At 48.0% G+C, this 25,878-nt stretch overlaps 1 long non-coding RNA gene across 1 annotated transcript in view; it reads left to right on the plus strand.

Moving 5' to 3' along the window:
- LOC141981292 (uncharacterized) overlaps nucleotides 1-25,878 on the plus strand; it is a 56,032-nt gene that overhangs the window by 7,258 nt on the left and 22,896 nt on the right. The window contains exons 2-3 of the long non-coding RNA XR_012637721.1: nucleotides 20,492-20,620; nucleotides 25,625-25,731. This is a non-coding gene — a long non-coding RNA (uncharacterized LOC141981292). The remainder of the gene's footprint in view (nucleotides 1-20,491; nucleotides 20,621-25,624; nucleotides 25,732-25,878) is intronic.

The raw sequence follows: 25,878 nt of genomic DNA on the forward strand, positions 1-25,878 counted from the left end.
GGGAGTTAGGCACCTAAGTACCTTAAGGATTTACGACCAGATCTTCAAGTCAGCTTTGAGAGTCTCAGCCTACGTGATTTACCCAAAGTCTTGCAGGGAGGCTGTAGGAGACTGAAGGTTTGAACCTAAATCTCCTAAGCCTTTACCCCAAGACCATCCTCCTTCTAGAACGTGTACCTGTAAGGTCCCATACATAGAATCATAGAATATCAGGGTTGGAAGGGACCTCAGGAGGTCATCTAATCCAACCCCCTGCTCAAATCAGGACCAATCCACAACTAAATCATCCCAGCCAGGGCTTTGTCAAGCCTGACCTTAAAAACTTCTAAGGAAGGAGATTCCACCACCTCCCTAAGTAACCCATTCCAGTGCTTCACCACCCTCCTCGTGAAAAAGATTTTCCTAATATCCAACCTAAACCTCCCCCACTGCAACTTGAGACCATTACTCCTCGTTCTGTCATCTGCTACCACAGAGAACAGTCTAGATCCATCCTCTTTGGAACCCCCTTTCAGGTAGTTGAAAGCAGCTATCAAATCCCCCCTCATTCTTCTCTTCTGCAGACTAAACAATCCCAGTTCCCTCAGCCTCTCCTCATAAGTCATGTGTCCCAGTCCCCTAATCATTTTTGTTGCCCTCCGCTGGATGTTTTCCAATTTTTCCACATCCTTCTTGTAGTGTGGGGCCCAAAACTGGACACAGTACTCCAGATGAGGCCTCACCAATGTTGAATAGAGGGGAACGATCACATCCCTCGATCTGCTGGCAATGCCCCTACTTATACAGCCCAAAATGCCATTGGCCTTCTTGGCAACAAGGGCACACTGTTGACTCATACCCAGCTTCTCGTCCACTGTAACCCCTAGGTCCTTTTCTGCAGAACTGCTGCCAAGCCATTCGGTCCCTAGTCTGTAGCGGTGCATGGGATTCTTCCATCCTAAGTGCAGGACTCTGCACTTGTCCTTTTTGAACCTCATCAGATTTCTTTTGGCCCAATCCTCTAATTTGTCTAGGGCCCTCTGTATCCTATCCCTACCCTCCAGCGTATCTACCACTCCTCCCAGTTTAGTGTCATCTGCAAACTTGCTGAGGGTGCAATCCACACCACCCTCCAGATCATTTATGAAGATATTGAACAAAACCGACCCGAAGACCAACCCTTGGGGCACTCCGCTTGATCCCTGCTGCCAACTAGACATGGAGCCATTGATCACTACCCGTTGAGCCCGACAATCTAGCCAACTTTCTATCCACCTTATTGTCCATTCATCCAGCCCAAACTTCTTTAACTTGCTGGCAAGAATACTGTGGGAGACCATGTCAAAAGCTTTGCTAAAGTCAAGGAACAACACATCCACTGCTTTCCCCTCATCCATAGAGCCAGTTATCTCGTCATAGAAGGCAATTAAGTTAGTCAGGCATGACTTGCCCTTGGTGAATCCATGCTGACTGTTCCTGATCACTTTCCTCTCCACTAAGTGCTTCAGAACTGATTCCTTGAGGAACTGCTCCATGATTTTTCCAGGGACTGAGGTGAGGCTGACTGGCCTGTAGTTCCCAGGATCCTCCTTCTTCCCATTTTTAAAGATGGGCACTACATTAGCCTTTTTCCAGTCATCCGGGACCTCCCCCGATCACCATGAGTTTTCAAAGATAATGGCCAATGGCTCTGCAATCACATCTGCCAACTCCTTTAGCACTCTTGGATGCAGCGCATCCGGCCCCATGGACTTGTGCTCGTCCAGCTTCTCTAAATAGTCCCAAACCACTTCTTTCTCCACAGAGGGCTGGTCGCCTCCTCCCCATGCTGTGCTGCCCAGTGCAGCAGTCTGGGAGCTGACCTTGTTTGTGAAGACAGAGGCAAAAAAAGCATTGAGTACATTAGCTTTTTCCACATCCTCTGTCACTAGGTTGCCTCCCTCATTCAGTAAGGGGCCCACGCTTTCCTTGACTTTCTTCTTGTTGCTAACATACCTGAAGAAACCCTTCTTGTTACTCTTAACATCTCTTGCTAGCTGCAACTCCAGGTGTGATTTGACCTTCCTGATTTCACTCCTGCATGCCTGAGCAATATTTTTATACTCTTCCCTGGTCATTTGTCCAAGCCTCCACTTCTTGTAAGCTTCTTTTTTGTGTTTAAGATCAGCAAGGATTTCACTCTTAAGCCAAGTTGATAGCCTACCATATTTACTATTCTTTCTACACATCAGGATGTTTTGTCCCTGTAACCTCAATAAGGATTCTTTAAAATACACCCAGCTCTCCTGGACTCCTTTTCCTCTCATGTTATTCTCCCAGGGGATCCTGCCCATCAGTTCCCTGAGGGAGTCAAAGTCTGCTTTTCTGAAGTCCAGGGTCCGTATTCTGCTGCTCTCCTTTCTTCCCTGTGTCAGGATCCTGAACTCAACCATCTCATGGTCACTGCCTCCCAGGTTCCCATCCACTTTTGCTTCCCCTGCTCATTCTTCCCGGTTTGTGAGCAGCAGGTCAAGAAGAGCTCTGCCCCTAGTTGGTTCCTCCAGCACTTGCACCAGGAAATTGACCCCTACCCTTTCTAAAAACTTCCTGGATTGTCTGTGCACCGCTGTATTGCTCTCCCAGCAGATATCAGGGTGATTGAAGTCTCCCATGAGAACCAGGGCCTGCGATCTAGTAACTTCTGTTAGTTGCCGGAAGAAAGCCTCATCCACCTCATCCCCCTGGTCCGGTGGTCAATAGCAGACTCCCACCACAACATCACCCTTGTTGCTCACACTTCTAAACTTAATCCAGAGACTCTCAGGTTTCTCTGCAGTTTCATACTGGACCTCTGAGCAGTCATACTGCTCCCTTACATACAGTGCAACTCCCCCACCTTTTCTGCCCTGCCTGTCCTTCCTGAACAGTTTATATCCATCCATGACAGTACTCCAGTTATGTGAGTTATCCCACCAACTCTCTGTTATTCCAATCACATCATAATTCCTTGACTGTGCGAGGACTTCCAGTTCTCCCTGCTTGTTTCCCAGGCTTCTTGCATTTGTGTATAGGCACTTGAGATAACTTGCTGTTTGTTCCGCTTTCTCAGTATGAGGCAGGAGCCCTACCCTTTCGTGCTCTCCTGCTCATGCTTCCTCCTGGTATCCCATGTCCCCACTTACCTCAGGGCTTTGGTCTCCTTCCCCCAGTGAGCCTAGTTTAAAGCCCTCCTCACTAGGTTAGCTAGCCTGCTTGCGAAGATGCTCTTCCCTCTCTTCGTTAGGTGGAGCCCGTCTCTGCCTAGCACTCCTCCTTCTTGGAACACCATCCCATGGTCAAAGAATCCAAAGTCTTCTCTTCGACATCACCTGAGTAGCCATTTGTTGACTTCCACGATTTGACGGTCTCTACCCGTGCCTTTTCCTTCCACGGGGAGAATGGACGAGAACACCACTTGCGCCTCAAACTCCTTTATCCTTCTTCCCAGAACCACGTAGTCTGCAGTGATCCGCTCAAGGTCATTCTTGGCAGTATCATTGGTGCCCACGTGGAGAAGCAGGAAGGGGTAGCAATCCAAGGGCTTGATCAGTCTCGGCAGTCTCTCCGTCACATCATGAATCCTAGCTCCTGGCAAGCATCAGACTTCTCAGTTTTCCCGGTCGGGGCGGCAGATAGATGACTCAGTCCCCTTAAGGAGAGAGTCCCCAACCACCACCACCCGCCTCCTCCTCTTGGGAGCGGTGGTCATGGAACCCCCATCCCTAGGACAGTGCATCTCATGCCTTCCAATCGGTGGAGTCTCCTTCTGTTCCCTTCCCTCAGATGTATCATCTAGTCCACTCTCCGTATTAGTACCTGTGGAGAGAACATGAAAACGGTTGCTTACCTGTATCTGCGTTGCTGGTACACGGACGCTCCCCTTTCTTCTTCTGGAGGTCACATGCTGCCAAATTTCTTCACCGTCCTTCTGTCCCCGCTGCGCAGCCTGCTCTGATTCTTCAGAATGTTGTGCCCGTAGAAGCATATCCTGACGTCTGTCCAGGAAATCTTCAGTTTCTCTTACCCAACGCAGGGTAAGAGACCTTGAACCTTCTCTTCCAATATGGAGACCAGCTTGCACTTTGTACAGACAAAGTCGCTTCTGTCCTGTGGAAGAAAGACAAACATTGCACATTCAGTGCAAGTCACAACAGCTGAATGCTCCCCATCCATATTACCTTCCTTGTAAGCCTCAGTGGCTCTCCCCGGGCGAACTCCCAGGCAAACTCCCTCTGTTAGCCTCTCTGCTGTTCTCCGCTCAGCTGGTTCGCAGCTGACTGGCTTTTTATAACATGAAGTTGCTTTGCCTGAATACCTGCCGCACAGACAATGCAGCTCTTAAGCAGCCTTAGTTGTCATGGGGCCAGGTTGTGTTAATTTGCCGTATTACTGTTAAAACAATCCCTTACATGCATAACAGCTTTGTTCGGTCTGATGGATTCCACAGCACTTTGCAAACTTAGGACCTGATCCCACAAACCCTTTCTCATGTGAGTGGTCCAACTGATTTCAGTGGGACTGTGTGTGTGAATAAAAGTTTGCAGAGTTGGGCCCATATATATATATATATATATATATATATATATATATATATGTCTAGATTCTGGACAGTCCTTATGTGAGCATGAAATGGGGTAGGTAGGACAGAGAAAAGAGCCTCCCTCTGACTTTCTGAGCCCCATGTAACAGCCAGTAGTTAGACTTGCAGCCTCTGCTTTTGTAGTGAAGGCACAAGATTAGGGGTGAAATCCTAGCACCACTGCAGTCAGTGAGAAAATTCACCCTGGGTGTCTGGAGAGCTGAGGTTCAATTCCCAGTTCTGTCGGTAGTGCGCATAGTCACCAGGAATGCTTGTATCGGTGTATCATGGGTAGATATCCTAGTGTGCAATCGTCCAGCGCACTGTCTTTTGGGAAGTATTAACAATGCATGGTGGGGCAGAAACAAGTCACACAGGGGTGGCTGAGAGCAAGGAGTCAACTTCCCAGCGTGCAACTGTCTCCATCCCATAATGTCATCTAGATCCCCTAATTTTCGCTCCTTTTTTCAAAATCCCCACCTCCTGTCCCGATTTTTCACACTTGCTATCTGGTCATCCTCTGCATTACCTATGTCAACCCTAACAGTCCTCCAGCAGCTGTCCCACAATGCACAACACTGACTGCTCTGGTCACAATTGTGGACGCCACTGCCCTGGGGTCACGTAGACAGGGAGGCCGCCCTCCCCTTGCAAGCACAGCACATTTTTGAAATGCCTTTCCCTGATTGTCCAACTTGGTGAGCACACCCAGCTCTCTCTTGTGTACGACTGCCCAGCTGACCATGCTGGCTACGTGCTCCAGGTGCGCTCCAGCTTAGAGTAGACAGGAGATACTGGATGTCCTGGGCCAGTAGCACAGCTACAGAGCAGCCGTAGAAACGTTGCCATCTACAAGCAGATTGCACAGGGGGTCCAGGAGAAGGGGTACAACAGGCACCAGCAGCAGTGTCATGTGAAAGCGAAGAAACTGCAGCAGGTGTACCAGAAAGCCAGAGAGGCCAATAGCCAATCCGGTGCCACATTGCAAATTTGTCACTTTTACAAAGAGCTGCATGCCATCTGTGGCAGACCCCACCACCATCCCACAGACCACCGTGGAGACCTCTGAGGAACCTAAGACATAGGCCCCTGGCTTGAACAGCGAGAACGAGGAGAAGACGGGGGATATGCAACCGGGGGGTCCAGTGATATTGTGAGCCAGGACCTGTTTGAAACTCCACCACAGTCCAGTCAGTCCCAAGAGTCGAGCATGGATGAGCCTGATGCAGGGGAAGGACCCAGTATGGCTGTTCTTATGTTCTAGGATTGTGACTTCAGATTAACAGCAGGAGTAGATGAACTCCTGAAGAAACAAAGATCATGTTTTCATCCAAACTTCATTAACACAGAATGAGGAGAGAAACCTACAGTGTAGGGAGAGCGAGAGAGAGCAGCACCGGATACATACAGAATTATTTCTAAAAATGCAATGGGGTTTTTTAAGGTGTGATCTGTTTTTTAACTCCAGTTATTTTTTTAAAAGTCTGTTCACTCTTAATCTAAACCTAAGGAATTGGGTAAGCATGTACGTTTATTTCCCATTATAGTGACGGTGCCCCCAACTTAACAGGACACAACTAATGACTTCTCATTCATTTACTTGTGCTAGAAGAGGTAGGGTTATAGCAAAGAGAGGTAGAGGCTGCTTTTCGTTACCCTGTAGAGTTAGACAAGGGGAACAATGCAGAGCAGTCTGTTTATGGACACAGGTACCTATAGAAGAAAAAGCCCCCAAAATTGGGACTGTCCCTATAAAATCGGGACATCTGGTCACCCTAACCATGGCTCAACACTGCTTGGGGAGATGGTGTTACTATGTCGACATAATGGGATGCTTATACCAGTGAAAGACAAATGTAAGTGTGGACGCATGCACCAGACCTCAATTTATCCTCACTGGATAAATGCATCTGCCTCACAGACGTGATATGATGCTCAATTAAGTAACGGCTGCAAAGCGCTTTGAATCTTAGGATTTTAGGGCCCCAGTTCAAAGCCTGCCTTTATGGTCCCACAGTAAACATGGTTGTAAGTCCTTCCTAATTTGGGGGAGCAAGAAATACAAAGGAGACTCTCCTCTTGGTGAGGAGCTGGTTATAGTAGGGGTCAGGGAGCTGTGCTTAGGATGGTTTGGCAGGTCACACCCCAGGGAAGGGAGAAAAGACTGCTCCCTCCCCCCATGCATTTTCGAGGCTTGTCTCTTCTCTTTTTGCTTTTCCTCGTTCCTCTTCTCTCTCTGCTCCAATCTCCCCTCCCTTTGCTGTTCCCTCACCCCCCGTTGCTCTCCCTCGGCCACATCTGCGCTCCATCACGTCCATTCCCAGCCCTTTATCTCCCCCTTGCTCCCCTCACCATCACGCCCAGTACTCCCGCAGCCCAGTACTTGCCTGTGGTACAGGGAAGGTGAGCAGCAGCAGCATGAACCCTGGCTGTGATAGCAGATGTGATGATGGTGGGGGTGCAGCTGAGCTTGCCTGCAGCCTCCCTGCTTGCAGTGCTGCCCAGCGCCTCTGTGGCCCAGAGTCCTTTGCATTACAGCCCTTTTATGTCCAGGGCTGCACTTGCATTTCTGCAGAGAAACCTCCCTGCCTGCCCAGAGTGTGGATGCTGGGGAAACAGAAGGCTGGATGGTGCCAGGTAGCTGCTGAGAAAGGGTAGAGGCCTTGCAGAGGTATAAGCTCTCCAGATAGATGGGTCTGGACTCCAGCCAATCCCCAAGTTCCATGCAGCTCACAGGGGATCCAGAAGGGCAAAAGCCCCTCTCTGCTTAATGAAATGATATGGTGGAAACCGTGAGGAAAACTTCATGGATATGTCCTTCCCTTTTGGCCCCTCATCAAGATTTTAACCTCAGGGATGGCGAGGCTGGTCTACTCACTGACTTCCCCCTCTAGCCCCACAGTGAACTGCTAAACGAAGGGCTGCCTGGGAAAGATCTCAGCCCACAGGCCAGCCCAGAACTGGAAAACCTCATAAATCATTTGAAAGTGAAGAGTTATGAGTTTCCTAAGACAAACACCGCTAATTGCACTGTGTTCTGACTGCAAGTGTGAGGCCATATAACTCATTGACACATAGTAGAGCTATAAGGAGGCCTCCAGGAGGTGTGTGTGTGTGTGTGTGTGAATGGGAGACAAAATCCGGCTCCTACATTTAGGAATCAGAGGCATAGTACAGTTTAGATCAACATAATACACAGACAGCTGCAACACAGAGCTTGATTCAGCAACTCCCTACTCTGGTGAGTAACATTTACTCATGGGAGCAGTCTCCATCGGCCTGATTTTCCTCTCCCTTAGACTAAGAAGCGTCAGATCAGGCCCCGAGACAGACATCAACGGGAACTGTGTGTGGGAATGAGGATTACTCACCTGTGTAAATGCTTCAGACCTGGGTCATTGTAATAAAACAATCTTTGTGATCACTAGACACCCAAGCCGAGTGAGTCAGAACAAAAAATAATTAAATATGTTAATAATTATCAGGGTGCATTTGATTAAAACAAATAAAGCTTGTGGCGCGTAAGTGACAAAGAATGTGGGCATTTCCATTGTGTGGCAAAGAGCCTCGCTTACAGTGAGAGGCCAGAACAAAAGTGACCTATGCACATTAGTCAGGTGCTGTACGAGTAGTGGGAGGATAGGAACAAGAACTACCAGGGAAACACCTTTCTGAGACCAAACCAAGAGATGGTGTAAACTCTTGGGACCAAGTTCTCTGCTGCAGCTGCGACTCCACCAATGAGTTCACTCCCTATTTCCAGTCATTGCTGTCAATGACAAAACTCCTGTTTATCTCATTAGAAGCAGGCTCGCAGGCCTAATCTGTTTTGGTCTATATGCAGAGATACAAGAGCAAGCTACAGAGAGGAAGGATGGTTCAGCGGTTTGGGTGCTAGGCTGGGACTCTGAGAGCTGGGGTCAAGTCCCTGCTCCACCACAAGTCTCCTGTGTGAGCTTGGGTAAGTCACTTAGTCTGTCTTCATGCCTCAATTCCCCATTTGCAAAATTGGGTTACATGTGCTTCCGTACCTCACTGGGGTGTTATGAGGATGAAGACCAGGAAGTGCTCAGATGCTATGAAAATGGGGGTCATATAAGTGCCTATAGTTTGGTGTGTGAAGGTAAAAAGAGGGCATTTTGGAAGGGATCTCAACCCTCATACTTCAGGACAGAAGCCATGTTCTACCTGTTGGGGTTAGAAAGCAGTTTTCCTTGTGTACAAAGTTATTCCCTAGGTGGCTACTAAAGGCTTTCTTGCACCTTCCCCTCTGAAGCACCTGGTACTGGGTCATTGTCAGAGACAGGAATTAGATGGACCACGGAACTGGACTGATATGACAATTCCTATGTAAAAGAGAATTAGAAGAGGGAGCCACAGGATTCGTGCATCATACAAGGAAATGGCACCTGTGCTCCACAATCAGCACAGGGCACCACTGAGGTTTTGGTGAAGTTTAAGTATTGGTTCTGACCTGTAACACGCTAAATGGTTTGGCACCTCTCTCTCCCTTTAAGGGATAAGACAGCAGTTGCAAACGGCTTTGACTTTCTCACTAACATCTGCCTGCCATGAAGGGGAGGGCGCTTTTGTTCTCAGTCAGATTGTTTTCGAGTCTGGAATTCACTTCTCTTCCTGATTTGCCAGAGCTCAGGTTTGGTAACTGTCACAACACACTGCAAACCTTGTCTGTTTTCTGTGCCTTTGTCTGGGGTGGGATGTGGAGACCAGATTTTGGGGGAAGAACAGAATGAGAGCCATTTGCGTCTGTGTGTGGGGAGGTCCTTTTAAAGTCATTTTAATCTCGAGTGATTTATTTGATAAGGTTTGTATGGTGCCCACAGCTTTGGGTAAGCACTTATATACATACATAAAATAAATATCTAACTTAAGAGGTGATTTCTTATTGGCTCTCATTAGAAATCACTTTCACGAATACATTATGAAATGAATCAAAAAAACTTTTTACAATGAATATATCTCAAGTACACATGTGCATACGCATGTGACGCACATACCTTGGGCTGCACATACCTCTCTGCCCAGGGGTGAATTTCACACTTTATGAACTTCATGCAGCACATTAAGGAATTCCTTTACCTGCCATAGAAATAGCAACCACCTCTAGGCCAAAATGTGACAGCTGTTTAAGGGCACATGGCAAGAGCACACAACGGTTTAGGACAGGAAGTGAAGATGAATACTGCACTCCATTTAAACTGTAAGGGAACTGGAGGGAGGCTGAATGGAGTTACTCAAATTGGAATTTATCCAGGACACTGAAGTTAGCGCCCTATCTCTTGCAAAAAGGGCCATGTGACAGCTACAACTGAATGCTATCTGAAAGCAGGGTACTATATAGCTCTCAGACCTTTTAGTTCCACTCTTGGAAATGGCATGGGAGGAGCAGAAGTAGGAACAGAATACATGGCACAGGGGAACTTTGAAATTTCTCCGCCAGGTATTCAGACTCTGCTACCTTTGATTCTGCCACCACTGCTATTAAAACAAACAGCATCCTTGGTTTGCTTTCCAAGGGGAAAACATAAAAATGCATTCCGTTCATTGATTGTTGGGAGTCTTGTAAAAAAAGAGGATCTTTTCAAGGTTGATTTTCATATGTAACAGAGCACACTGTCAATTTTTTCCCCTTATTCCTTTCCCCCACAAAGTTCTGCCCCACAAATCCCTGCTTATTTCCCCAGCAAAAAAACAGGTGAGGTCACACAGGTATATTGTGTATAAAGCAGCAGTTCCTCAACACATGGTGAGAGTTATCCAGATGGAGGACTGGTACACATTTTAATTAGGAAGCATATAAGAAGATACCTGGAGATCAGTTATGCTTTGATAGTCAGGGCTATTGCGCCACCTAATGGTCCCCAAGGTAAAAACAGTTCTGTAGTGTGGGTTTGTTCTACAATCTATAATAATCTGATCTAATGCCCATTGAAATCAACAGGAAGAAACCTATCAATACATAAACCACCCATAAAGTATTATTTTATAACTCACATAGTTGCAATGGTTGAAAAATAACCCCTTTATACTAAACTTTTAAAAAAGGAATTTCTATGAGAAATCAATGGGAAGCGCTGTTTAAAAATCCATGGCATTATATTGCTCTGTGAGTCTAGCTCTCACTTTAGTTCCAGTGTATAATGTATCATAGAAGAGACAAGACTTCTAGCATCTTTTATTAATACAATTACAGGGCCAGATTCTGCTAAACTTACTCACATTGGGCCAGATCCTAGACTAGTGTAAATTGATTTCAGTGAAGCCACACTCATTTACACCAGCTGAGAATCTGGCCCATTGAACAGTATCTTACTTTGCAACTAGTCCCACTGTAATTGCTAAGAGTGAAGTACTACTCAGTATGAGAAAAGATAGCAGAATCATCCCCATAGAAATTAGAGGTTTCAGAGTAGCAGCCGTGTTAGTCTGTATTCGCAAAAAGAAAAGGAGGACTTGTGGCACCTTAGAGACTAACCAATTGATTTGAGCATAAGCTTTTGTGAGCTACAGCTCACTTAGCTCACGAAAGCTTATGCTCAAATAAATTGGTTAGTCTCTAAGGTGCCACAAGTCCTCCTTTTCTTTTTATAGAAATTAGAGATGCAAACGTCTTGTTAGATCACCCCGTGCAGCGGGAGATTGTTCCCTACAGTATATGCAATGTCCCAAGCACTGGGCCTTCCACTACTTCCTTTTGGATTCTATTCCACAGCCTGGGATATCTCACCATTGTGAATAATTTCCCTAATAATCAGCCTCTGTTCTCCCTTACTTAATCTCACCACATTTCTCCTTTGCACTATCCTGGACAATCCTGCCCTTCCATAGTGTTCACACCCATCTCATACTTATAGTGAATTATTACTATATGTCCCCCGTGAGTTTGTTGAACATACTATACATATTTGATTCTTCCCATCTTTCCTCTTCGGTCAGTCCTTTCAGCTGTCTAATACCATCTGTTGCCCTTCTTTGAGTCTCTTGTAGTTTGTCTTTCTGGTACTTAGATGTCCAAAGTTGAATGCAGTGTTCTTAAGTGTAGAAGCACCGGAATTTCATAAGGAGAGACCGTCACTGATTTGTCTTGTGGCACAAAATGAGTTACACCTGGCAAGGGACATAAAAGGAAATAAGAAGAGGTTCACTAAATACATAAGGAGCAAGAGAAAGACAAAGAAAACTGTACGTCCTCTACTTAGCAGGGAAGCAGAGCTAATAGCAGATGACATGAAGAAGGCTGAGGTGTTTAATGCCTATTTTGCTTTAGTCTTCATTAAAAAGGTTAATGATGACCAGACACTCCACACAATTAATATAGACAGCCAGAGAGAAGGAATGCAAGTCTAAATAGAGAAAGAACAGTTTAAAGAATATTTAGACAAGTTAGATGTATTCAGTCAGCAGGGCCTGATGAAAATTCATCCTAGGGTACTTAAAGAACTGAAGCAATCTTGGAGCCATTAGCAGTTATCTTTGAGAATTCATGAAGGACAAGAGAGGTCTCAGAAGACTGAAGAAGGACAAACATACAACCTATCTTTAAAAAGGGGAACAAGAAGGACCTGGGGAATCATAGGCCAGTCAGCCTAACTTCAATACCTGGAAAGATACCAGAGCACAATATCAAACAATCTATTTGTAAGCACCTGGAGGATAATAGGCTCATAAAGAATAGTCAGCATGGATTTGTCAAGAACAGATCACGCCAAACTAAACTTAATTTCCTTCTTTGACAGGATTACTGACTTAGTGGATGGGGAGAAGCAGTAAACGTGATATACTTTGATATTAAGGAGTACTTGTGGCACCTTAGAGACTAACAAATTTATTTGAGCATAAGCTTTCGTGAGCTACAGCTCACGAAAGCTTATGCTCAAATAAATTTGTTAGTCTCTAAGGTGCCACAAGTACTCCTTTTCTTTTTGCGGATACAGACTAACATGGCTGCTACTCTGAAACCTTGATATTAGTAAGGCTTTTGACACAGTTCCACATGACATTCTCATAAGCAAACTAGGGAAATGTGGTCTAGATCAGAAGGGGGCAAACTACGGCCCGCGGGCCACATCCAGCCCGTGGGACTGTCCTGCCCAGCTCCTGAGCTCCCAGCAGGGCAAGCTAGCCCCCGGCCCTGCCCCTGCTGTCCCCCCTCCCCTGCAGCCATGCCGCCACGTGGGCAGCGCTCTGGCCTGCTGCTCCTGTAGGGCAGGGTGGTGGCATGGCTGACTCCAGCATGGTAAGGGTGCAGGGAGCGGGGGGGTTGGATAAGGGGCAGGGGGTCCCCAGGGGCAGTCAGGGGACAGGGAGCAGGGGGCGGTTGGATGGGGTGGAGGGGGGCAGTCAGGGGATGGAGAGCCGGAGGAGTTGGATAGGGGGTGAGGTCCTAGGGGGCTGTTAGGGGCAGGGGTGTGGATAGGGGTCGTAGCAGTTTGCGGACAGGGAGCAGGGGGGAGGAGGGTTGGATGGGGAGGTCCCAGGGGCAGTTAGGGGCGGGGGGTCCTGGGAGGGGGTGGTCAGGGGTCAAGGAGCAGGAGGGGTTGGATGTGTTGGGGGTTCTGAGGGGGGCGGGAAGTGGGACGGGGTGGATGGGGGGCGGGGGCCAGGCACAGCCTTCCTACCATGGCCCTCCATACAGTTGCGCAACCCCGATGTGGCCCTCAGGCCAAAAAGTTTGCCCACCCCTGCTCTAGATTAATTTATTATAAAGTGGGTACACAACTGGTTGAAAGACCATACTCAAAGAGCAGTTATCAATGGTTTGCTGTCAAGCTGGGAGGGTGTCTCCAGTGGGGTCCAGCATGGATCAGTTCTGAGTCCAGTACTAGTCAATATTTTCATGACTTGGATAACGGAGTAGAGAGTGTGCTTATGAAATCTGCAGCTGACGCCAAGCTGGGAGGGGTTGCAAGCACTTTGGAGGACATGTTTAAAATTCAAAATGCCCTTGAAAAATTGGAGAATTGGTCTGAATTCAACAAGATGAAATTCAATAAAGACGAGTGCAAAGTACTTCACTTAGGAAGGAAAAATTAAATGCACGACTACAAAACTGGAAATAACTGTCTAGGTAGTTCTACTGTTGAGAAAGATCTGTGGGGTAGACAACCACAACCTGAATATGAGTAAGGCTACGTTTTAGTCACAAGTATTTTTATTAAAAGTCATGGACAGGTCACGGGCAGCAAACAAAAATTCACAGCCTGTGACCTGTCCGTGACTTGTACTATATACCCCTAAATCTTGGGGGACCAAGTGGCCTGGGGGTGCTGCAGGTGCTCAGGGGGGCTGGCTCATGGGGGGGGTGCCATGGGTGCTGGGGGGGGCAGCCCAGGGGTGGGCGGTCCAGGGGGTGCCGCAGGTGCTGGTGGGGGGGTGGCTCATGGGGGGGTGCCATGGGTGCTGGGGGAGGGCCGCCCAGGGGTGGGCGGTCCGGGGGGTGCTGCAGGTGCTCGGGAGAGAGCAGCTTGGGACCTGAACTATGAGGAAAGGTTGAAAAAATGGGGCCTGGTTAGTCTTGAGAAAAGAGGACTGAGGGGCAACCTGATAACTGTCTTCCAATATCTTAAGGGCTGTTACAAAGAGGACAGGGATCCATTGTTCTCCATGGCCACTGAAGGTAAGACAAGAAATAATGGGCTTAATCTGCCAAAAGGGAGATTTAGGTTAGATATTAAGAAACATTTTCTAACTATAAGGGTAGTTAAGCTGTGGAATAGGCTTCCAAGGGAGGTTGTGGAGTCCCCATTATTGGAAACTTTTAAAAACAAGTTTGACAAACACCTGTCAGGGATGGTCTAGGTTATTTGGTCCTGCCACCGTGCAGGGGGCTGGACTTGATGACCTCTCAAGGTCCCTACCAGCCCGACATTTCTGTGACTCTACAATGCCTGTAAAATCTCATTGGCTTTTTTATCTCTGCATCACATTGCAACTCTTCTTCTCTCTCTTTCCATCCTTTTCTCTCCAGCGTCTGTATTTATGGGAAGGCTTCTGTGAAACAGGTGGGATTTGCACCAGGAGCTGAGCTCACTTAGGGCTGGACTCCTTCAGACCATTGCTAGCAGGGAGTTCCACGGAAGAGGAGCTTTTGCTGATTACATCCTGTTCCCAGCTCTAGAAAAAACTTGACCACTTTTTGCCTGGGAGCAGGGGTGTGGCTGTCTCAATGGGCCATGAAATATGTGAGCATATGAGATTTACAGGTGCAGGAATTTAGGAGTACAAGCCATTTTTGTAGCAGGAGGAGTCTGTCCTTAGGCAAAGGATTCACCCACTTAGCCTGGCAGAGATGTCCTAGAAATCACATGGGTGAGAAGCACTTCACCCCATGCCAGCCGAGAAAGGCATTAAGAAGAATTATTACATACTTTATTTTTAAAAAGCTGGCATTTCTAAGCCTCCTGCTGGCAGCAGCTACGGGGAAGTGATCACACTTGTGACATCTGCTGTATGGAAACCCAATCTCAGGGACTGTAAATCAATTTTCATTGTGCTTTAAACGTGGTTTGACACCAGGATAAGAACTTTATTAACATAGTGTTTGATGTTTGATTCAATGTTTGATGTCTCTAAAATATGTAATGTAAAATATGTAAAATGACCCTGTTGTAGCGGGATCCATTCACAAAGGATCCAGTCCTGTGGGAATTGTTATTCAGATGGCATCCAAAATGTGTTAAATTGGTGGACAAAAAACTAAGGGGATACGTTCTTATCGCTAAATAGACTAAACACAGATGAGGGATAGGAGAGGGATGGTCAACCTATGGTTCTGGAGCCACATGCAGCTCTTCAGAAGTTAATATGCGGCTCCTTGTATAGGCACCAAACTCCGGGGCTGGAGCTACAGACGCCAACTTTCCAATGTGCCGGGGGGTGCTCACGGCTCAACCCCTGGCTCTGCCACAAGCCCTGCCCCCCACTCCACCTCTTCCCATCCCCTCCCCTGAGCCTGCAGTGCCCTTTCTCCTCCCCGTCCTCCCCAGAGCCTCTTGCACACCAAGAAACAGCTGATCGGGAGGTGAGGGGAGCGGGGGGGAGTCACTGATCGGTGGGGCTGCCGGTGGGTGGGAGGCACTAGGAGGGGGGTGGGAGGGGCAGGGAGCTGATGGGGGGGCTGCTGACGTATTACTGTGGCTCTTTGGCAATGTACATTGGTAAATTCTGGCTCCTTCTCAGGCTCAGGTTGGCCACCCCTGCAACAGATCATTGTATGGTTATAACTACTTAGTTCAATCCTCTCAGAAGACTACTTGTAAACTTTCTCAAATCAGGTTGAAGGCAAGAGATAACTATGCACTCTTACACATATCTTCCTCCTCAGCATCCACCTTGGAAACTGGAGTATAATTAAGTGAACCTGTACAATACAAAAGCCTTTGGATAACTGCAGCTAATTATTTTTATGGGAGCTGTTTCTGGAACAGGAGCTTCTGCACCAGACAGTTCCACTTGTCTTGGCAGAGGTCCTGGAGATGGAGCTACAGAGCCAAGGACTATCTCAGGAGAATCTCAGCCTAGCAAAGCCCAGCAGCGGAGGCGACAAATCCATTTGATGTTACATCACAAGCTAGGATGAAGGAGTTGAATTCAGAGCAAGAGCAGAATCAGCTCTTCATGCAGACAGGGGACGGAGGAGGGAGAAAGTGAGTGAGTGAGGGCTAGAGATTAACAGAGAAGCAAAAATCTCACCAAACGGCTTAGACGGAGATGTGAAAGGCAACCCTACATCATCTGATCCCACCTCTTTCCCCTCTGCATTTTCCATGTCTATGAACCTATTCTGAATTATCTGCTACTATTGGTCAGCTAGGAATCAGAGCGTCCTGTGCAAAACCCACCTAGAGTCCGCGGGAAGGATACCACCTATTGAATGAAGGAACTGACCTCTCTCAGTGATAGACAAAAGACTAAGAAATAACTATGGGCATCTCTTCATCCCAGCTCCTCTCACTGTCCCTGCTGTCTACGCTCCTCTTAAACTCCCACCAGAGCTCCCACTTTTGTTTTCTTCTGACATCCTCACACCTTCTCACGTTCTGCTCTCCCCTCCTCTCCCCATTGGCCACTTCCCTATGCCTGTTTGCATCTCTCCTTTAATGTCTTCCAGGAGCCCTTTCACTGATACAATTTCCATTAGGTGCTAAACATATATTGATAATTGTAATGAAATAATACATGCCCTTTCTTCCTTTCACCTCTCACCGATAATCCACGAACAGGCCTAAATCATGAACTCTCAGAACATACATATTGTTTCTATTAACAGAAGTTACATGCATGCACCACGAGTCTAAAAAATGGATGTCTTCCTAAAAGAATGCTACAATTCAACCACAATTTATTGAGCATATTGTAGAAATCACTGGGTGAAACTCAATGACCTGCATAATGCAGGAGGTCAGACTAGATGATCATAATGGTACCTTCTGGCCTTACATTTGGTGAAGAAAGCTCTGAATAGCACCTTTTAACTGGACACACTTAGGTCCATACTCCGCTTTCAATGGAATTTCTGTAGATTTACAGTAGTACAGCTGACAGCAAAATTTGACATGAGGTTGTTGGAAATAGTTCCCATGCTGGAGAGAGATCAATGTGTATATCTAGGCTTGGAAGGATTAGATTTTTATCTTTAAATATCAGTAAATGGCAATTTCACTGTATACACACAAACCGACTGAAAGATATTTCCACCGATAACAATAAAAATTAACAGCTAAGCAAAGTAAGAAAAACGCTGCTTGGGAAATTAGAATTTGATTTAAGGATATTTAATTTGTATATTTTGACACTGATGTTGACAATTTGTGTTTTAACGGTTCTAGAGCTTTAACTTTTTGAATTTCAACATCTATCATTAAATAATTATGGTCTGACACACACCCCCATAATTTCCCAGAACTGCAAAAATCTAAATAGATAAAAAATAGAAAAATGCATACAAATAAACACTGATGTCCATTGAAATTATAAAAATAAAAACCAAATTTTGCCAAGCCAAGGTATAAATTTCTCTTTGTGGCATGTGACCTGTTACATGTTCCCAGCCCTCCCCTTTTCAACCGATATCACAAATACTCATGTAACTGGCAAACTTCCCCCAAATGCAACCACATTATAGGAAAGAGCCCCAACTTCAAGTATCAGAAATGAAAATGCTATGTGCTTCTGTAGCACCTTCCAATCTCAGTCCATCAATGCTAGTTAAGTATTCTGAATCTCGGCATCCCTCATGGTAAGTATCTCTAAAAGGAAGATAATTATAGTCAAACTGAGGAACAGAGAGGTTAAATGACTTACCCAACGTCCTGCAGCAAGTCAGTGTCAGAGCTGAGAAAGAGCCCAGGAATCCTAACTTCCAGTTATTAATATCAAAACACTTATACTGGGGTACTGCCCAGAGGCCCCAGGCAGGATCCCTGGCTGTGCCAGGTGCCGCACATACACATCTGAAGTCACGCTCCCTGCTCTGAAGAGCTTATTATCTAAGACACCAGGCCAGGAAAGAGGAAATTATTCACCACGTGCGGTAACGATGGTTCTTCAAGATGTGTCCCCCTATGTTTGCTCCACTGTAGGTGTTTGCGCGTCCCTGTGCGACTGATCGTAGATCTTTGCTAGTAGTGTTTGTTTGGCCAGCAGACGTGCTCTCCTCCATCGTACTCTGCCCTGATGCTAATTAGTGCTGCACAGGTGAACCACCCTCACTTCCTTCTCTACCGCAGAGTCCTTATCAAGAACTGTGAAATAGAGGGGAGGTGAGTGGGTCGTGGAACACCCTTATGGACACACATCTCGAAGAACCATTGTTACTGCACAAGGTGAGTAACTTCCTCTTCTTCTCTGAGTAGCGTCCCTGTGGGTGTTCCTCTGTAGGTGACTCTCAAGCAGCATCCCGGATGGGAGGTTGGGGCTTCAGAGTTGAGTCTGTTATGGATGATAATACTGCATGGCTGAAGCTATCGTTGGAAGCAGAGTCCCCAGCAATCACAGTGTTCTGCAAAGACATGCACGGACGCCCGGGTGGCTCCTCTGCAGATTTCCAAGGCAGGCATTCTTGAGGAAGGTGACCGAGGAGGAAACTGACCTTGTGGAGTGTGTGCAGATTCCGGATAGTGGTACTATACTGTGAATTGGATAGCAGTGTTTGATACAATTCAAGACCCATTTGGAGAGCCTTTGAGCCAGTACTGCCGCGCCTTTAGAACTATCTGCAATGGAAAGGAAGATCTTAGGAGATGTCCTAAAAGCCTTCATCCTGTCCAGGTAGAAGGCCAGGGCTCTCCTAACATCTAGCGTGTGAAATATGGCCTCTCTCATCACCGTGAGGCTTAGGATAAAAAGTCGGGAGGTGAATTGGGTGGTTCATGTGAAAAGATGAGGAAACTTTGGGTATGAACTTTCGGTGCGGCCTGAGAGTAACTTTGTTGTGAAAGAAGACTGTAAAAGGGGGGTGCACCATAAGTGCTGCTACCTCCCCTATTCTCCTCGGCAAGGTGATGGCGACCACAAATGCTGTCTTCATTGGCATGTGTGTGAACGAACAAGTGGCCATAGGTCCAAAGGGAAGTCTAGTCAGACTCTCTAAAACTAAGTTCAGGTCCCATGTTGGGTTGGAATGTCTGGGTTGGGGAAAGAGGATCGCTATGCACTTGGGTGTGAGAAAACAGAATATCCCTCTCTTTGTTGATGGAAAGTCGCTATGGCCACTAGGTGTATTTTGAGCAAACTGAGAGATAACCCTGACTTCTTGAGAGTCAGTATGTAGTCTGAACACCACAGGGAGAGTAGCAGATGCCAGGGTAATTTGCCTGGAATTGCACCAAACTTGAAACCTGGTCCACTTTTGTAGGTAAGTACGACAGGTAGCCGATTTCCTACTGTATAGTAACCAGTGATGACTTGTACCCAACAATAGTGGGGGAGCACAAATCAAAGGTTGGGGGGACATATGACTGCCCCACGCATTGCCTCTAGGAGGAACCTTCCATCCCCACCTCCCTGGGCCAGGACAACCAATCCTGCCAGCTCCTAGGGGCTGGGGCTGCAGGAGTTGGGAGCACGTGCCTCTGGGCTGGTCTGGGCAGTGTGGGAGGAGCATGGGCAATACCCCTAATTCAGAATGAATGGAGGGAACTTGTTCCCGGTGCCTTCCCCAGTGACCCCCTCGCCCTGCACCTGGTACTGGGCCAACGCACTCTCCCCATCCCACCAGAGTTACCTGCTGGGGGAAGAGGGACTCTGTCCTCACACTGTGCCTCCCCCTTGGCATGTTTCTGGCTCACTTGGCCCCTCTCCCTGGCAGCTGGGTCCAAGTGGGGAGTAGAGTGGGTGAGCTGCCACCACCTCCCCAACAGGCAGCCACCATGCTGCACAGAGGCAGCAACCTGGACTGGCCACCCCCACTCGGCAGGAAAAGCAGCTCCGTCCCACCGCATCCACTCCCCACACAGACTCGGCTTCCAGGAGAGGGGCCAAGTGAGCCAGAAACTTGCGGGGGTGGGGGAGAAGGACAGTGCCCCACCCTGTCCCAGCAGGCCAAGCAAAGCAAGACCTGCAAGGGCAGCTTGGCGCTTGCAGAAATCTGGGAGGGCATGTGACTCCCTACGTCTCCCCCACCCCTACATGTCGTCTCTGGTAGTAACACTTCCTGTACTCCTCCAAGCAGAAGCTCTCTGTGTGTTGAAACCATGAAGGAGCCAGACCTTGAGCCAGAGTATGCACGGGTTGGGATAGTATGTGTGTCCTTTGTTCTGCGAGAGGAGATAAGAAGTGGGTTGAAGAGGGATCAGTGGACATGCCACCAACTGTGACAGGTTTAGGTACCACATCTCTCTCGACCAGGTGGGAGCAATCAGTACGACATTTGCTTTCTCTCTCTATTTTTAACAGGACCTTCAAACAGGAGAGGGAATGGGGGGAGGCATAGAGCAGGCCTACGTCCCATGGAAGGCGAGCGTGACCTAATGAGCGCTGTCCAAGGCCTACCCTGGAGCAGTAGCATAGCCATTTCTTGTTCAGGTAAGTGGTGAAGATCACAGAATATGCTGTGAAGTACTGCAGGATTCATTTCCCACTCGTGTGAGAACTTGTGACTGAGACTGTCCACTGTTGCGTTCTGCACTCCTGGTAGGTAGGCCACTGATATGAGAACATTGTGGGTAATGAACGAGTTTCAGAGCTTTAGCACTTCTGCACAGAGAGAGCACGATCTGGCACCCCCCTGATGATTTATGTAGTACATGCACACAATGCTGTCTGTCATGCCTTCCGTGTGGATACCTTTGCTCAGTGGAAGAAAGTGAGTGCAAGTGTTTCTGACCACTCTGAGTTCAAGGAAGTTGATGTGCACAGTTGTCTCTGTGGATGACCATTTGCCCTGTGCCATGAAGTTGTTGAGATGTGCAGCACCCCAAACTATGAGGGATGAGGCCATAGTGAGAAGTGTCAGAGGGGGAGGGCGAACAGGGCCCCCATGCAAACATTGGTTGGGTCTTTCCACCAGTCCAGGGAGTGGTTGACCTGGGAAGGCATCAAGCGAGGTTTGTCTAACATGTCTTTGTTTGGTCTGTAAACCAAGCTGAACCACATCTGCAGGCAGCTTATGTGAAGCCTGGCATGAGATATTGCTAATGTGCCCACCACCTAAGTTCCCTGTAAGTAGTGCGGCCATGCAGCAGCCTATTTAGCACCAGGCAGGTGCTTAGGGAACCCACCTGGCTGAGACCTGCTGTGGCCAGGGGAGGGGTGGCCTGAACCAAGCCCTTGCCCTCCCCTGGCCCCAACTCAGCCCCAGACATGCCGCGGCTGGGGCAGGGTGCCCCTCCCACAGACTCAATTCAGCCCTGGACCTGCCTGGGATGGGGGAGGAGTGTCCTGAACCCAGCCCTGGTCCAGAGCTGCCACGGCCGGGGGAGGGGTGCCTATGCTGTGGCCCCAACCCCAGAGCTGCCGCAGCAGGGAGAGGTGCCTCACCCCTGCAGTCCAGGTGCTGCTGTAGGGAGAGAGGTGGGGGGAATCCTCCCACCATAGTCCCGGAGCACCCTTCTGCACTCCAAACTCCTCATCTCCGGTCCAACCCCATAGCCCACAACCCCAGCCAGAGCCCTCACCCCCTGCACCCAACCCTCTGCCCCAGCCCTGAGCCCCTCATCCCCAGCCCCAACCCTAGTTTCGTGAATACGTCCATAATTCAGTGGGTGGGCACGCAGGGCTTCTTCGAAGGAGCAGACCCTGAGGAGACAGTCATCTAAGTATGGGTAGATCACGATCCCCGGGTACGTAGGTGTGCCGCCACTATGGAGAGAACCTTGGAGAATACTCTGGAAGCTGGCAAGAGGCCATGAGGGAGTACTCTGTACTGGTCATGGTCCTGACCCCGAATAAATCAGAGGAATTGTCAGTGGGGCTGCAGGATTGATGTGTGGAAATATGCAGCTGGGATGTTGAAGGCTAAGAACCAATCTCTCTGTTCAAAAAATGGAATAACTGCTGCTAGTGTGACCATCTTGAATTTTTGAGCCTTGGTGCATTTGTTCAGTGCTCTAAGATAGGTCTCCAACCTCCATTTTTCTTGGGGATCAGAAAATAGTGAGAGTAAAACCCTTTGCTTTGGAGATGAAGTAGGACCAGTTCTATAGCTTTTAGGTGGAAGAGGTGATCTATCTCCCTAACAGTCTCTCATCAGAAGGGTCCCTGAAGAGGGACGGGGAAGAGAGTGGGGGGAGGGGGAGGGAAGGAAAGTGAAATAGATGGAAATTATCTCCCATGGGTATTCTATAACCTGTCTGTTGGATATTATGTGTTTCCAGCTGGGACGGAACAAAGTAAGGTGGCATCCAAAAGGGATGTGAGAGGTTGGAAAGTGGCAGCTGTAGTCAAAGGGAGGGTCTCTCAGGGCCTTGATCAAGGCGTTAAAACTTATGTTTTGAGGTAGAATGTTGAGGATTGAGGGCCTGACGGTTTGTGTCTCTGAAACGTGGACGTTTTTCTCTGTGGTTTGTAACAGCTTTGTGATGGGAACTGTGGTGTACGTAGTTTGTGAGAAGACTGAGGACTAAATTTTCTTTTTTGTCCAGGCTTATAGATCCACAGTGACCAAAGTGTGACTCTGAAGTTCTTAAACATGTGGAGTCACACATTGGTCTGGTCATCAAACAACTTAGAGCCTTCAAAGGGGAGGTCTTTCACAGTTGTCTGAACCTCTTTTGAGAGGCTGAAAGATGCAACTATGAAGCTTGCTGTATCACAACTGTCATTAAGATGGAATGGGCCACTGTATAAGCCACATCAAGTGTTGTCCGGAATGTTAATTTTGGCCACTAACTGCCCATTGTTGATAAGGGCTTGGAATTATTCCAATTATGACTCCGGTAGATGATCAATCAAGGTGTTGAATTTGGCATAGTTCATACAGTCGTACTTTGCTGGTAAGGCCTGGTAGTTTGCAATTCTGAATTGCAAAGTAGCAGAAGCATAGGCCTTCCTCCCAAATAAGTCAAGATGCTTCTGATCCCTATCATAAGGGGTGGATTTGGAATGATGTTGGAGGCCATGGGCATTTGCCACGTCAATCATGATGGAATTAGGCGGAGAGTGGGAAAAAAATTCCGTATCCTTGGGGGATACTTTTTAATTGGTGCTTTTGCATGTTGGTGTGGCCAATGCTGGCATTTGCCACACAAGCTTAGCTGGATCTAACAGCGCCTTGTTGACAGGGAGGGCTATCCTCAAGGAGAATATATGTAAAATATCTAGCAGCTTATGGTGAGCGTCTGTTACCTTACAAATACCTCTAGAGGAGGTATCTGCCACCCTCTTCGTAAGGTCTTGGAAGAGTTTAAAATTGTTTGCCACAGATGGTGGAGGGGGCATAACTGTCTCTTCTGGAGGGGAGGAAGAGATGTGGTGTAACATCCCCCTCTAGTCCAACGTCCTGCTCCTCCTGGATCTTCGGCTCTAGACATGGTGGCTGTGGAAGAACGCCTCACAGTGTGTGACACTAGACGCTCGGGAAACATGATGCCTATAGGCTGCCATTGGATCCCAGTAGGCCACTGTGGCAGTGGGAAAGGTATGGGTGGCTGAGTCCATGGTTGGTCATACCATGGGGTTTGTCCAGAGCAAGAATATGACTGGGGAGGGCTGGGCTGATAGCGGGAAAAAGAATAGTTGGAGTAACTAGAGAACCTCCTCCTGGTCACTGTCCAAATCTCCACTGGAAAGTGGTGGTGCCGAGGCAAAAACTGGAAGTACAGCGCTTGGTACCATTGGTGAGCCCTGGACTTGAGATGCATTCAGTACTGGAGCCCTGGTACTGAGTAGAGGAGACTCTGGTGCCTCAGATATCATGAGGCCCTTAGAGAATCTAAACTCTTGTGGTGCCGCAGTAACTGTTACCATCCGTGGTTGCCAGCGTTGAGTCGATGGTATCAAAGGGACCAGAGACCTTGGCCACACCGAGCGGTCCGATCATGGTTGTCTCTCAGTAATCGGTACCAGCGGTGTATGTACCGATGCCATCTGCCTGGAGTTGGTACAGCCTACACTCCTGTCTGTGATTGGTGGTTCTGCTGCTTCGGTGCCTGTGCCCATAAGGTCCTTAGGCTTACCAGCAGTGTCTGTTTTAGGGGGCCATGCAATCTATGGGTACTGTGCCTAGACGCCTTTGGTATTGTTGGTACCAAGGAGACCGAATTTGTCAGGGATCTCCTCTGGCTGGTTTGGGTCTCACTGTGAGGTCTCGAAGCTCTCTTTTTAGAGGTCTTATGTGGGGAATCTGAGGGTTTCTTCCTCGGTTCACCATCCTTGGAGGTGGAAGGCTGCGGAGATGACCCACATCACCTGGGAGACTTGGGCCACAGGTCAGTCGCAGGCGGAAGAATTCCCTCCCTAAGGAAGGATTTCAGTTTCAGTTCTCATTTTTTTCGGGATCTGGCCTTCAGCTGCTGACAGAAGGTACATTTCTGTGGAATGTGGCCATCGCCAAGGCAACAGACACAGTGGGAATGCCCTTCTGACATTGGAATGGCCTCCCTGCAGGAGAGGCACCTCTTAAACTTGGTCAAAGCAGGCATGCCTCTGACTGGGGGCAATCCTCAGGATAGGTGGGGGGGAAGGGTTAAAGAAAATAATTTTTAAAATTTTTTTTTAAAACAGGGGAAGAAAAAACCAAGGGAACTCTGAGACTAAGAAAAAAATAAAGCACTAAAAACCAGCTAAGAACACATTTCTAAAGAAGTAAAATAGTGAGCAGACTGCTAAGTGCTCTGTCTCTAGCCAGGGGAAGTTGAGAAGGAACTAAGGCTGGTTCGCCTGGGCAGCGCTAATTAGCCTCATGGCAGAACACAAGAGGGGAAAGCGCATATGCAGGCTGAACCGACACACTACCAAAGATCTCTGTTCAGAAGCACAGGGTCACACATATACCTCCAGTACAGCACCCATAAGGACTACTCGAAGAAGAAAGATCCCTTGCAATTCAGGCCAGCACAAATGGTTGCTTATCTTTAAGCATGTGTTTAAAGCAGCGGTTCTCAACCCACGGCCCAATTAGCACACAGCTGCAGCCCAGCTCTGCTGTGTGCTAAAGGCTGCCAATGTGCCAGAGTTGCCAAGTTCCCAGCTGCCCGATGTAGAGGAGTCTGGGCTGCCTGGCAGGGTTGGGGCTGCCAGCCGGCCCCGAAGGGTTGGGGGGTCCCGGCCGGCCTCGCGGGGTCAGGGGCAGCCACCCAGCCCCGAGAGCTCCAGGGGCTGGAGCAGCCGTGTGGTGGGGTCTGGGGCAGCCACTGTCCTGCCACCCGGCCCCTGCAGCCCTGGTAACACATTGTGGGCTGCATTGAGAGCCACTGGTTTAAAGCACATGTTTAAGTGCTGACCTGAACTGGGATGGAATTTATTTCTTAAATTAGGGCCTAAGATGACAAGTATCATACCTGGGGGAGGGGTGAAGGACAGAGTCAAATATACACCATTTTTAAATGTACATACACATTTGCAGTTCTTTTTTTTTATCATCATAAATAGGTAAAGAGATAAGAGATCCACAGGACAACATGTTTTCATTTACAAGAAATGTGAGCAGTATGGAGCATGAGAGAGAGAAGCAATTGGTTCTACTACAGTTTGTCCAGGTAAGTAAGTTCCCTGATTCTAACTAAGGATCAAGTGCATTGTCAGTTTGGATTTTAGCAAATATAGTGAGAACATTTTCTAGTCACAGGATTCATATCCTAATGCTGTTTACTGAGGCCCCACCTATCCCTTGCAGTACTTCCTTT

Source organism: Natator depressus, chromosome 1 (assembly GCF_965152275.1).
Source record: "Natator depressus isolate rNatDep1 chromosome 1, rNatDep2.hap1, whole genome shotgun sequence".
Classification (NCBI taxonomy): Eukaryota; Metazoa; Chordata; order Testudines; family Cheloniidae; genus Natator; species Natator depressus.